Source organism: Otolemur garnettii, unplaced genomic scaffold (genome assembly GCF_000181295.1).
Source record: "Otolemur garnettii isolate 467f Iridium unplaced genomic scaffold, OtoGar3 scaffold00002, whole genome shotgun sequence".
In the NCBI taxonomy this organism is placed as follows: domain Eukaryota; kingdom Metazoa; phylum Chordata; class Mammalia; order Primates; family Galagidae; genus Otolemur; species Otolemur garnettii.
The window spans coordinates 41,372,046-41,386,476 of NW_003852397.1; the positions used below are offsets into that span (position 1 = coordinate 41,372,046).

The window sequence follows — 14,431 nt, forward strand, 5'->3', positions numbered from 1 at the left end:
AACATGAAGGATGTAAACTCTCCATCCTTCTTAATGGCTGCATAGTATTCCATGGTGTACATATACCACAGTTTGTTGATCCATTCATGGATCGATTCATTCCTACATTCTTTCAGAGGAAGCCTCAGAGCAGGGTGTCCGAAGCCATAGGCAGTGTATTCAGAAGAGGGACAGGAAAGATGCATTTAGAAGGTAGGTCAATTTAAAAAGATTAATAGTAAAATTTTTTTGCAGTTTTCTTTCGCTTTTGGGAAATGATACTTTTCAAGTACAGAAATGATATAAAATTTCCTTTTTAAATAATTTATGTAACTCCAAAAGGTCGGCATTTTTAAAAAAGTGAGACTGCTGATGGAATTATGGCTGTTTGTGATGATTTTACCCAAGATGCCAGATGGCCCTTAGGACTTCATGAGTCCCTGGAAATTTTATATAGGATTATATGCTAATATGGACTTTTCTGGGAAGAAGGTCAACAGTTTTTATCAGGTTCCCCTAAAGAATCCTGACTCTGAAATGTTAGGAAGAACTGTCCTGGAATCAGAGAACCGTGCTGTTTAATACAGTGTCAACAGCCACTGAGCTACTGAGCACCCCGCATGTGGCTAGTTCAAGGTGAGATGTGCTGTCAGAGTACAATACACACCAGAGTTTGAAGAGTGACCATGGTAAAGAGAATGTAAACTATCTCACTAATAATTTTTATATTGGTTACTTTTGGGGATGCTACTGAGTATATAAAATGTAGTATTACAAGAAATTTCACCTGTTGTTTTTCTTTTTTGACATGGTTACTAGAAAATTTAAAATTATATATGTGGCTCACGTTATAAATTTAGTGGACAGTACTAGTTATAGTACGGGGCAAAGAAAAATAAAATCTCAGACATCCTGGAGAAATTACAACTATAAATATATTTTAAAGCATATTTATAATGTAAAAAACCATGGATGAATTCGGAAGAAAAAAATGAACTTTCACGAAATACTGATTTCACTTGTCTCCTTAATCACTAAGTCAGGAACATAAGCCAGCAGGGGAAGCTTAAGTCTCTTTATCCTTTCAGATTAAAATGATAGTTTCCATAGGTTCAATCAGAGGTAGAAAACAGCTCATTTTTTAAGTCCCTAGGAAAAGTAGGTAAATGGGTTAAGTATCATTTGTTGTTGTTGTCGTTGGCCTAATCTATATCCACCAAATAACAAGGAGTTTATTGTATTTGCCTTGGGCCAGGCCCAACTCCCATCTCTGTTTTATGGCCCCTCACAAGGGTAATTAAAGGGTAAATAGTATTTTAGAGAAACTCCTCAAACTCTTTTCTTTGCCTGGAGCTTTGGCAAGGCAACTTTCATTTCTGGGTCTGCAGGTCTTAGGGCACCAGAGTCTCTCTTCAGTTTTTCCTTTTTGAACTCAAAGCTGATTGGGGTAGAGCTCCCTGGGCACAAATCAGTGTTGTTTTGATTTTTCTTTTCTTTTCCACTGTTATTGTCAAGGTTATGGATAAAAATTATATAGGTGGCTCACATTATAAATTGAGCGGACAGTACTAGTTATAGCACAGGGCATCTAAAACCTACTGAAGGTCATTTCTTGATATAGAAGCTTGCATTATTTTGTGGCGGAACAAAATGTGGGGCTATCTCTTATGTTACTGTCACATAGTCCTGCATCTAATTTTTTACAGAAAAAACTCAAAGCCTTCTAGCTCCATCTCTTCTTCCTACTATCCTTCACTTTTGCATTGCAAACACTGAATACTATTAAATGGGTCAGTCCCAGGTTGGTACAGATAACAGAACTCATGAGTGCATCTTTCTGAGCGTTACATTCACGCTACTTATCCCCCATTCATTCTGCTCCCTACTCTTCAGAACTCGAAAGTAGGGCTATCTGTGTCCAGGGTTTCCATAGAATAATGTCATTCAGATGAGCTTTAAGTGGCTCACAAATGAAGTTACCATCACATTGTCCTCAATGAGTTGACTTGTTCTGACATACTCAGCCCCCAGGCAACCAAGTTCCCAAGCGCATTATTTTGGATCCTGTTCTCTTTTTCACTTCCTGGGAGAAGCATTTCTACTCTTAAAAACAGCAATTGCTCCCTAAGCCCAGCCCAGCCAGACAGGAGCTGCCAATGGCTCTGTTCTGTTCTCTCATAGTATTGTTAGGGCAGCAACAACAGTCATACAAGGCCGCCCCCTACGGGGAGGGCCAGGGCCCTAAGTATGGACTCAGCCTTCTCCTATTTTACTGTGCATGAAAATCATCTGGGGAGCTTGTCAAAATGCAGATTTTGATTTACTAGGCCTACAGTGGGCCCTGAGATTGTACATTCCTAACATGCTCCCCAGTGCTGCCAATGCTACTGGCCACACCAAGCACACGGAGATCATCTCTAAGAAACCTCCTGTGTCCAGGCTCCTACTGTTCCGTGTGGCCGGGAACATTAACAGCAGGTCAGGTTCTCTCTAGGACTTCTGTTCAAAGACTCCAGAAATCACAATACCAATTGCAGAAATCTTTCTAAATGGGAGGGTTTAGAAATTAAGTCTGGGAGTCTATCCCCAAACTATTTTAGTATCTTGAAATAAAGCAATCAGCGAATCAAAGTTACTATCTCCTAGTTTTTTTCAAATGCATATGTAGCTATTTTCTTCCCAGAATATCTCTACAAATGCCTCCCCCCCCCTTCCCCCAGCTGGGTCTAGAAGAATGCTGAGTGCAAAATGCATCTTAAGATTATTCAGGATCTGGTTACAAAGCTGCTATTTTGAATCCTTATGCAGAGAAAAAATTTGCTAAATAAATATTTACTACGCAATTTATCTGTTCTGTAAATACTAATGCTCCCATGTGAGGTTTGCTTAACGTGGTACCTATCTCTTTTATATCATCTCTGATAAGTAGGATGAAAATAATTTATATTTATGGCAAACATAACATTTGCAGATTCTTCCACTAGCCCAGTATGATTCCAAGTATGTGTGCTGCCACGTATTCGATGCTGATGCTCAATTCCTTGGTGTAGGTACCTTCTAAAAAAGATGACAAAGGACACAGAGTGAAAGTCAAAAGGAAGTCTATATGTGATGCTCATTTATATGTGTGCCTTTTCTACTTCCCTTGATTATAGGCTGATCATTTTGTGCCCTACTGAGTTCTACATGTATCTATGTGTCAAATACTGTGCCAGCTGCTGGCAGCTGGAGGGAGGGGGGAGATGAGTAATATCCGGTGTCCTAGCTAGTCTCAGCTGAGTGGGAGGGACACAGACAGCTGAGGATGCATTTACAACAGAACACAATTATAATTGAGGTACATGTAAAATACAATACAGAGCAGGGGCAGGATCGAACCACTGCCTGAATGGTCATGTTAGCCTCTGAGTGGTAAAGAAATGACCCTCATACAGTCTAAATTTAAGTGTGCCTGCCTAGGTAACTTCAGCACATTTTGGAATTTAATTTACAGCAAGGGCAGAAGAAAGTGAATGGTCTTCTGTGGCAGACCACATGCTTGACATACCAGGTGTCATTTAATCCCAAGGATTAGAAACCTTGGACTTGAACCTACCTTTTGTCTCACATCGAGGTCCCAGGGAGTCTTAAATTCTCAACTCTTTACAGAATTGGCTTCTTTATTTTCAAGTAACTAAGTAATTATAATAAACAGCAACAGCAGCTAATGCTAATCTAGTTCTTTTCCTCGGCAGGCACTCAGTGTTCTAAGCATTTTACATATGTTAACTCATTTGATTTTCATAGCAACACTACGAGATATTATCTCCATGTTATGGCTGAGAAAACAGGCAAAGGCAAGTTAAGTTGTTTCTTTGGAGTCACACAGATAATATGTGGCAAAATTAGGAGTTATATCTGGGAAATCTGGTCCTGGCGCCACTTTGCTGCTCCAAGGGTGGTGTGTTGACCAGCACATGGGCATCAACCCAGGAGCTTTGTTTGGAATTTAGAGTGTCAGGCCCTGCCCTGGACCTCAATTCAGAATTAGCATTTTTAACAAGATTCCCTGGTGGTTTGTATGAGCCCTAAAACTTAAGTACTGTTCAAAACCACCACAATATGCTATGTCTCTCTCACTCACTGTCCACTTTGGCCAAAACCCCTATCCTGAAAGATTTCTACAATACCCCAACCCCCCTTGGATGTCACACTTGCAGGTACCTGACCTACCTCAGTTTCACCCATTCATTCATTCATTCATTCAACCCAGTATCATTCATTCATTTCCATCCATTCATTTATTCTCTCTCTTTTTCCTTCTCCTCTTTGGAGGAATGACCAAAACCTCTCCTTGGATTCAGCAAAATAGTTCCCTCTCACCCAGAGCCCTTGGGGAGTTATCTTTCTACCTCCAGCACCCTGGTCAAGGCATCATTTCCAATAAACACGTTCCCTTCCTTAGTTGCGACCAGATATCACTTGCCTGTCTTGATAACTTTGTCTGTCTGTCTAACCTCTCTTTCACTGTGAAATGTAATCCACATACAGAAAACTGCACACATGTTCACTTTGTACCTTCAACTTTCACTCTCTTTAAATGTTAGTGGAGAAAATAGTTACTTTTCATTAACAACCTAAATGACAGTATGAACCATTTAGTCAAGTGGCCACGATCTATAGTCCACGGATCCAAGAAATAAGTGAACCGAGGCCAAGCTTAAACTAGAACACCAAATTCCATGCAGCCAACCTGTTGGTTGCTACATGGGAGATGCTGGATGGTTTATGACTCTTGACTGCCAGAAAATCAAGGAGGTAAATACTCTCGTAATAAGGATATTCCAGAGCTATGTCTACCTTGCTGCAAAACATGTGTTAGACTGTTTGATATTAAATGGGAAATGCAAAATGTCTATCACAGTGTTTGGGATTATTGGGAACATCTAGATAAGATGAATGAAACGGATGATTTCAGCAAGCTCCTTTTTAGGCAGGGTCTATCTCCTTAGACTTTACACTGAGCTCCTGCTTCCTGCTTCGAGCTGGGTCTTTCATCCTTTTACAGACAAGAATAAAAAGCAGTAGAAGAGCAAGAAACCAAATATGTAGTCTGGCAGATGAATTTACTATTCGTTAATCACTCTCATAAAAGAGTCACTGTAAGGAAAAGATTAACCTTACTATATGGTGGTTTCTAGATGAAGCGAGATAGGCTGTTTATCACCACTGTTAACGTGGGTCTCGAATGGCTGTATTCAACGCTTCCTCTCCGAGGAAAAACAGCACTGAAAAAGGGGCGGGGCCCACTCGCAATCGCAAATGGTTTAAAAAAAAAAGGAAAGAACTTGCTGCTATCGTTTTTCTTTTTGTATGACTCATTCTTATATGCCGCTGCTGTTATCTTTTGATGATCAGTCTAAATATAATTATCCTTGCTAGATTTTCCTGATTGATTAAATCTATGTTAGTGTGCTAAACGTTTGAAGTAGACGTCAAAAATGTTCAGACGTGTTAAACCATAATACAGTAGCAATAATACGGAAACGAAATTACCCATCGCCTACAGTGACAACAAAAACAACAAAACCTGCTACGTGGTGGAAATAAGTTTTAAGACTGATATCCCTCCCTCTCCCAGCTCCTCTTTTATTAAAGTCCAATTCCACTTATTCTTCTAAGCTTGATATAATTTCTAATCCCCTCAGGAGAGGTTTCATAAGTTACTGTAATCCACTATCATCTTTTCCTGTTAACATCTTGAATATATATCTGTCCCATTCATTTGGAGTTGCTGAAAGTCTAAATATCAGTAAATAATTAATTTATTCTTTACCTTTTTGTGTATATGTATCTTGACTCCTCAATTGATTTTTAAGTTTCTTAAGGGAAGTATGATTGGCTGTAGTTTTTACACCTCCCATTGGCAGGGCTTGGTGTTTTGCACAGAGAAAAGCTGAGCATTTACTTGCCACCTGTTTCCCCAAAAGGCGTTGGCAACTAGCTGTTTTGTATATTATTAACAAGAAGCACAATCCCAAATCATAAATTGTTGGACCTTGGTATAGTCTCCTTACAGTTCCAGAGGAAGCTGTCTAATCACTAAGGTGGTCTTCTTAAATGGCTGCCACAGAGAAGGTTCATAAAAGAACTCAAAACAACACAGGAATCAACAATTGTGAAAAACTGTGTTTACAATAAAGCAGGTCATTAGACTTTTGTGTAAGAGATAAACATGTTTGATGATCTACTTTGTTCATATGAGTAAATGCTCAGGGACCCCCCAATTGTCCCACTTCTAATGGGTATATTTAAGAATACAAAATTTGAATTTTGTTTCTAATTCAAACAAAGACTTGCTGTAAGACTGTTGGCATTTCTTAATGGCAAGGGCTTAAAACGTTCATCAGTAGACAGTGGAACAGACTAGACAGGCTCTAATCAAATCCTAACTGACACCTCTAAATGGATCAAAATGTAAAACTGGGGGCTGGGCGCGGTGGTTCACGCCTATCATCCTAGCACTCTGGGAGGCTGCATTGCCTGAGCTCAGGAGTTCAAGACCAGCCTGAGCAAGAGTGAGATCCCATCTCTAGAAAGTAGGCAAGCATTGTGGCAGCCACCTGTAGGCCAGCTACTTGGGCGGCTGAGGCAAGGGGATCATTTTAGCCCAAGAGTTTGAGTTTGCTTTGAGCTATGATGCCACAGCACTCTATCCAGAGTGACAGAGTGAGACTCTGTCTTAAAAAAAAAAAAAAGTAAAACTGTAGAGAAAGGAGCTTACATCTTGGTGAAGAGAGGCTACCAACAAAATGAGGAAATGAGAATGTCTGTGGAAAGTGCTATGGTAAAAAGAAAGAGCAAAGAAAGGGAATCAGGACTGCCGACACTGCCTGTGTTGGGTGGCTGGAGTGTTAAATACGGTGGTCCGGGGGGGACTCAATGAGAGGATAACGTTCAAATCAGACTCACAACAAGTGAAGAAGCACGCCCAGCAGGTATCTGGAGTGTTCTAGGCAGTGGAAATAGCTATCCACTGCTAGAGAAAAGACACAAGAGAAATTGGAAAAACATGTTTGCAACCCATGGGAAGGGCAAAGAGACAATATCCTCAATAGAGGACTAAAAGAGTTCTTGAAATCAGTTTTTTAAAAAACTTTGTCTCTAAGGACATTTACTTAAGAAAAATTTTAAAATATGAAACATTTTACACATTCAAAGGGTATCTGAAACAACATTGCTGACACTCAGGTACCCATCATTCAGGTTTTCAGTATTTGATTCTTCTCTCTATAAGGTAGTGGTTCTCAACCTTTCTAATGCTGCAAACCTATAATGCAGTTCCTCATGTTGTGGTGACCCCCCAATTTTATGGTTGGGGGGTCACCACAACATGAGGAAGTGTATTAAAGGGTTGCGGCATTAGGAAGGTTGCGAATCACTGCTATAAGGAATGAAAAACATGACAAAATGCTACTGACCTAGCTCCCTCTCTCTGCCTTCTCTTTCTAAGCTAACCACACAGTTGGTGTGTGTTTTTCCCATGCATGTTTTTATACTTTTACTACGTAAGTGTGTAGGCATTTATTTTTTCATGAGAGACTTTGTCTAGGACGTTGCAGCAGAAATCACAGCGCTTGCCCCAGCGAGCTGCAAGAGGAGACATCTGGAGCAGCAGGCAGCCAATGCCAAGTGGACCTGCCTCTTTCCAAGATTTGGTGGGAAAAAATAGGCTTACATGAGCCTTACACAATGTGATCAGAGGGCGTTAAAATCAGAAAACCACATTCTACTTATCCAACTATAGTTAATTTTTAAATCTAGAACAAAAAATACATTTCGCCTTAAAGCTAAAGGTGTCATCTCACAGTACCAAGGGAGTTGTTTTTGCCCAACCTGTGGGTTACAAACACAAGGGATATGCGGCTGTGTCAGTGCGCCATGGACATGGATACCAGGAGTCACAGAACAGCGACCCTGGGGCTCTAGCTCCATCCTGCCAACGCCAGCGATGAGCCTTGAATTCCTTGATTTTGTCATCTGCAAAATATTACTGCTGCCCTTTGGCTTTACAAAAGGGTCATGATGAGGACTTGGGGGGTAAATTCATTCTCATCCAGGATACCATAATGAAAATGTTATGAAAACATGATTATCAAACTCATGAGTGTACTCATCTTAAAACTAAAAAATGACAGAAAAAAGAGAAAAAAAAGAGGAAAGTACAGAGGAAAGAGGGAAGAAGGGAAGGAAGGAAGGAAGGAAGGAAGCAGGGAGGGAGGGACGGATGAGGGATGAGGGAGGGAAGAGAAGGTAGAAAGAAAAGATAAAGAAAAAAAAAAGAGAACAAAAACTTAACTTGTTCCTCCCCCATCCTGACTTTCCTACTTTCTCCAGAGTGGCTCCTTATAATGTTACACTCGTTATCTTTACAACTTCTCTTCCTCTCATTCTCTTTACAATTTTGTAATTCAGCCCCCTTTGTTATCTTTTCTTTTTTGCAGCTGAATCTAAGGGAGACTGAAGTTTAAAAACCATTGCTACTGGTGGTATGGAGCCCTAGGAAAGTTTGTTATTGCTTGTTGTATGTGGTTTTTGTTGTATGCAGGCATATGTGTGTGTATATATATATATATATTCACACACATATAATGTGTTTATACAAATGCACACGTGTGTCTACATGTGTGTTTAAATACAGCTTTAAATAGCAGCTAATTAACGAACACACTCTGAGTCAGTCCACTCTTTACAAATTCTATCACATATCTCTATCTCCTCTCCCTGATGCCATCACACTAAAGCTTGTCCCCACAAGCCAAGTCCTCAAAACTACATTTCATTCCTTCTATTTTTACTCCCTCATGCTCTTGGCTATTGATACAAGATCAGTCTCTCTAAGGTACGCCCTGACCATTCCTTTCCATAATTGGGGAGCCCCCAGTAGTTGCTTGATTGTGACCAGGTCTGCTAGATGCCTCCACAATATTCCTCATAACCAAGTCCCACTTTATTCTGAGTGGCAGGACACTCTGCTACCTTTGCAACTAGGAGACAGTAGATGAAACTGTAGGTAGACAGTGTTGGACGGGTACCCTGGTAAAGCCCCCTAAAGATGAAACACATAGCAGGTAATGGGTGTCTTTTACTCTCTTTCTCCCATCTTTCCTGTTGCCTAGAATTTATACATGAAGGCTAGGACCCCAGCAGTCATCTTGAACCATGAGGGAACATTGGGGATAAAGTCATATGCTAAGAATAGCAAGGTAGAATGATAGATAAGGTACTGAGTTCTTGATGATTGTAGGACCCTCCCCCTGATCTGGAGAGAAAAACAAACTTTTGTGTATTTAAGTTGCTGTTATTTATGGTTTTCTGTCATAGACAGGCTCAAAATAATAGTTAGTTAATTCTCTTTACAAATTTAGCTGTTTCTCCAACTCAGCCAATGTAATGTGTTGAGAAGTTATGATCCACGGCTGCTATTCTAAAGAACAGATGCTTGCAGATAGAAAGATCTGAATGAAAGCCCAGCCCTGCCAGTGTGACAAGGCATTGTTCCTAATCATTTTGCCCTTACTTTCCTTGTCTGGAAACCAAGAATGAATATAATATGCACATTAATGTATTTGCTATTTGCCTTTTTAGTGGTTAATAACTCAACAGTACCAACAGAGGAAGTGGGGGAAAGAAAAGGAGATAAAACTCAAACCAGGAGGTTTTCTCACTTATAAACTACTCTGGCAAGCAGTTTGGTGGTTGAAAAGGTCCAGGTTGCAGCTCAAAAAATAGTCAATGGGAAGAAAATGTCAATAGATTGGACTTCAATTATTGACATTGTATTCTCCTTTTCATTCTTATGAATAATTGAAATCTGACTATACACATATGTTGCATTATCCATTTGATCAATAAAGAAAGAAAGAAGGAAAGAAAGAAAAAGCAAGCAAGCAAAGAAAGAAGCTTCATGAAGGTTGGCTCCAGAAAGATCACTTGCCCAAATTTACTGGAATGGAGAATGCATATAATTTGTGTCCTGGTATTTTCCATTTGGTTTAGTTGACTCTTAATGACTTGAAACAAGTCCTTTCAAATGGAATTGCAGAAAGGCAAATTCGGCTCAGACTCTTACATTGTGTAATTTCATTTCTGCTCTCATGCACATTAAACTAAACCGGTTTGGAGGAAAAAAAAATTCTCTTGCTAAATTAAATTTGGTTTGATTAGGAAATTTGCGTGCATTTGCAGGCAAAGCATGGTTTGTGTGGGTTAAAAAATGTCCTGGTTATTTAAAATGTTCTTTTCTACAGATGATTCAGTTTTACCACAGTTTCATTAGTGAACTAAATTTGCATTAATGTGGATCCTTGTTGTGAGTGAAATAGGCTTTGGCCCTTTGTGGGGAAATCACTCAAGTAAGTAGACAGTTTGTCTTTTCTGAAGAAAAATAATACAGCCTCAAAGGCTGGAACATGTAAGCACCTTCAAATCCTTCCTTCGTAGGCTCCACACGATCCTTTCCTGCCATTTCTAACACTGTCATCATTTCCTTTCCAGAAACATTTTTCTTCCTGCACCATTTTTTCCACCAGACTCTAAGAGACAGAGTTGGCCCCAGGATTGCATCTGCCCTGCCTATGTCCTTTGCTATATCTGAACCACAATAATTACCTTCTACTTTACTGCCTGACTTCTAAAACATATGAATAGGAAAAATTTAAATAATGTTATTTCAAAGTATTTTAGGGTGGGGAAAGTGGTGTTTGGAGGGTCAAAATGCCCCACTGCAAAGATATAGAGAGAAGGCCAGTCACTTGACAGGAATGGCTATTTGCTGAAAGGAGAAAGACTGATATCACCTGCCTTTCAACCTCAGCCTTCACAAGTTCCACTCGGATGGAAAGAATCTTACATTTTATAGATCATTTAAAAAGTATGTGGATGAGTAGGAGCAAAGAATTAAAAAATTATGAAAAATTTGATGAGCATTATGAATAGTGCATGTCAAACTAATGCATGACAAAAATGAGGTTTTTATCTGTGAAAAAGAGATAATTGGGCAAGATGCAATCCCAAATTTAAGAAAATGGCATCTTCTGGGGCCTCTGCAGGAAAGGGTCTCTCTCTGGCATCTCATTTCTTTAGGTGATGATCAATTTGGCATTGGATAGACAACCAACAATGAACACATACTTGCCTGGCACCTCCAGAGGCCCCCAAACTTATGTTTGTTTGTTTTTTTTTCTTTTTTACAATATCTCTGATTGCATCAAAATTCTGGAAAGAGGCTTGAGAAGGACCTTTCTTGTAGGGAAGGGTGGTGGAAGTCAAGACTATCCGTAACTCTCAGGATGAGTCCAGATCAGTGTCACTCTGCAAACAGTCCAGAGTGTGCCAGTCCTAGACCCTGTCTTTCAGCACAAAGCTTAGGAGGCAAAAGCTCAGTGTGGTTAAGGAGTAGAATTCCATGTCATCTGAGTGACTAAGGAAATCATATACACCAGAATGGACATATAATATGTATAATGTTTGTCATATATTTTTCACCTGTAGAATTCTTTATATACGTGAACTCTGATGAAGAAGCCCAATATCTAAGCAGACAAAAGTCAAGCTGTGTGGGTGGGTAAACTCGATTGTTCCCACACACCAGGATTCCTCCCAGTAGAGGCCTTTAAGGGGCTTCTCAATGCCCCTGAAATCTCAGAGGACCCCACGTGGAAAGTGGTGCCTCTCCAAGGCTCCTGGCACTCCAGCTGCTACACAGTGGAGGGGGCAAGATTCTTGGCCTCCCGGGTCAGTAGAATCAAACGTCGTGCATCTCTGCTCTCAGAACCCCCATGTTTAGCTGGGCATTGTGGTGGGCACCTGTAGTCCCAGCTACTCAGGAGACTGAGGCAAAAGAATTGCTTAAGCCCAAGAGTTTGAGGTTGCTGTGAGTTGTGATGCCATGGCAGTCTGCCCAGGGCGACAGCTTGAGACTCTGTCTCAAAAAAGCACCTCCACATATCACACAGTAACCACATTATAAGCTTAAAGATTCCAAAGTGTATTCAATGGTTCCACTGTCTGAAATTTACTGATATATTTTTTCTCTTTTTGGTGATTACTGAACAATGATAGTCTTGGAAGAAAAGGAGGGTTATTGATCTTCAGAAACTTCGCACAATGACTTTAGACCTGACTCAATGAATAGCCCTCATAACTTCAAGAAAGTTCATCAAAATCAAACATCTGGCTACAGAATTTCCAATCACTAAATGCCTAATGTATTTTTTGCTTTGCCTCTATCTTTGCTTTTTTATTTTTAATGGAAGTATAGCTTCCCTTTTACTAGAGTAAAATGCACAGATGAGTTTGGGGAAAGGTATGTAGCCCACACATCCTAGAAAGATATATAATATTTCTAGCACTGTGGAAAATTCCATCACACTCCCTGTCAGTCAACCCCCTCGTCTCCTGGAGGTAATCACTATTTTGATTCTTATCACTGCAGATTAGTTAATCCTTTTCGAGAACTATGTAAAAATGGATGAATACAGGACGCCCTCTTTTGTGGCTAATGCCTCCGGTTTTGAGCATCTATAGAAATCTCCCTTTAGTTTCTTTATCTGTAAATTGTGGGGACTGCCTTGCAAGAATAGCGTGCAAGTATTGAGAGATGCCCTAGGTTTCCCGATAGGAAGGGAGGACCTCCCAGGTCACTTTGACTGCGGGGATATGAAGAAGAAGAGGCTGAGGAATGGGGCTGGCACGGGCCTTCTCAAATTCAAACAGAACAGCTATCCTTCTCTATGTGTTGCACATTGTGGTCCACTGTAAGATTTGACTTGGGAAAAGGGGTGAGTTATTTGTTTAGAGAGAGAGAAAGAGAAAATCATAGGTCTTGAAGATTCTTAGCGATCCCTTTCTTTGAACATTCTATAAATTACAAATAGTATTTTCTGATATGAGAGCTGTGACTGGTCCCCTCAAGGGAGGGCTGGGAGACAGAGGCAGCCAGACTGGGGCCCCGAGGGAGGGCCTGGGCACGGAGCTCTGTAACACTAGTACTGGTCACAATCAGATAGCACTACTCCAGCCGAGGCGCCTAGACAGTAGGCCAGAGGCCATGGGCAAAGGGAGGCACAAAGACAGCATTCAAAGGCCCCGACTCCAGCAGCCAGTGAGCATTTCCATAGACTCCCCCAGACCCTGGCCAAGCCTGAATGTCCCCTTATCGGCAGAAAGCCATTTTTTCCTGGTTTCGCTTTTACACTGCTAAAAATAATAAACACAGAAAGTAAAGTGCTGACACCACCTTAAAATACGGAGGCAAACTGAATCTGTGTTGTTACAATAATGCAAACACATTGGATTCCAAATTATAAACCAGTGATCCAAATAGTCTGGTTGATAATACCAAACACCTAGGGGCCAAAAGGAGAATTCAGAAGATTTGACAGCAAAGAAAGTGGACCATTACTGCCCGGGTGCCCGCACTCTGATTTATCTAATTATTACACTCTTCCGTTCTCCAGGAAAAAGACACGTGGGATAGGATTGTTGGATCTTTACCGAGCACAGCTGAGAAACAGACTCCTGCCTCTCACCCGTCAGCCTTCTTTCCCTGAGTGAATCTGTAGCATTCTTCTTCTCCATCATGTTTTTAAAGCCCATTTAATGTCTCATATTTCTTTGCACAGAGTTCAGAACTATGTTAAATAACAGCAGCAGCAACACCGCAAATTAGAAGATAGTTCCTAAAGTGCTAAACAGGGACAGTGCATAGCAAAGTGACGAGTCTGCAAAGAGTCAAGTCAAGCCCCGCATCTGACCTTCTTATTCATTAACTCCCGTGTGGAACTTGGCACCCATGCAGGATGGCCACCAGGAGGGAAACTGCAGATCTGGAAAAAAGGAAACACAAGAAGATAAATATAAGTTGTTGTTGTTTTAAAGTTCCCCAAACATTTGATTAAACTGCAACTGCTCTTATTTCTGTGTTTAAATAGGGTCTGGTTTCAGAGCTGTCTCTGATTTTGAATAAATGCAAATAGACTTAGATAAATCTCATTCTAAAGGGGAGATGGTTTCAGGGAAAAGGACCTTGACACAGGGACTATAATGACACTTTCTAGGGACGGGACAACTTTTGTGAATCCCAAAGACCTACTTTTCTGTGGAGTTTCAGGGATAAGACCCAAGAGCTTTGGATTCCCAGCCTGGAAAGATGACTAAAAGGCCAATGTGAATCTCAAACCATGTAGATATCTTGTGCTAAAGAGAGTCTAGCTTCAGCTCAGAGAATGGTTCCCAGAATAAAAATATAAAAACCTGCAACTGAGCCATAGGAAACCCAGGGGTGACACGGCAAGTTTTTCATCATGGGACGCACCCAAGCATGAAGCTGCAGAGCTATCTAGATTGATCTAGATTGCATTAAGTGCAATCATGTCCAGAACACTTCGCATAGCTATAAACCAGATGAGAA

The 14,431-nt window shown here is 40.6% G+C and overlaps 1 protein-coding gene across 5 annotated transcripts in view; it reads right to left on the reverse strand.

The window, feature by feature from the left end:
* Positions 1-14,431, reverse strand: part of THRB (thyroid hormone receptor beta) — a 359,939-nt gene that overhangs the window by 189,361 nt on the left and 156,147 nt on the right. For all 5 annotated transcript variants that reach the window (XM_023513776.1, XM_023513780.1, XM_003781747.3 and 2 more), the window contains exon 2: positions 13,776-13,847. The gene's annotated coding sequence lies outside the window, so the exon portion shown is untranslated. The remainder of the gene's footprint in view (positions 1-13,775; positions 13,848-14,431) is intronic.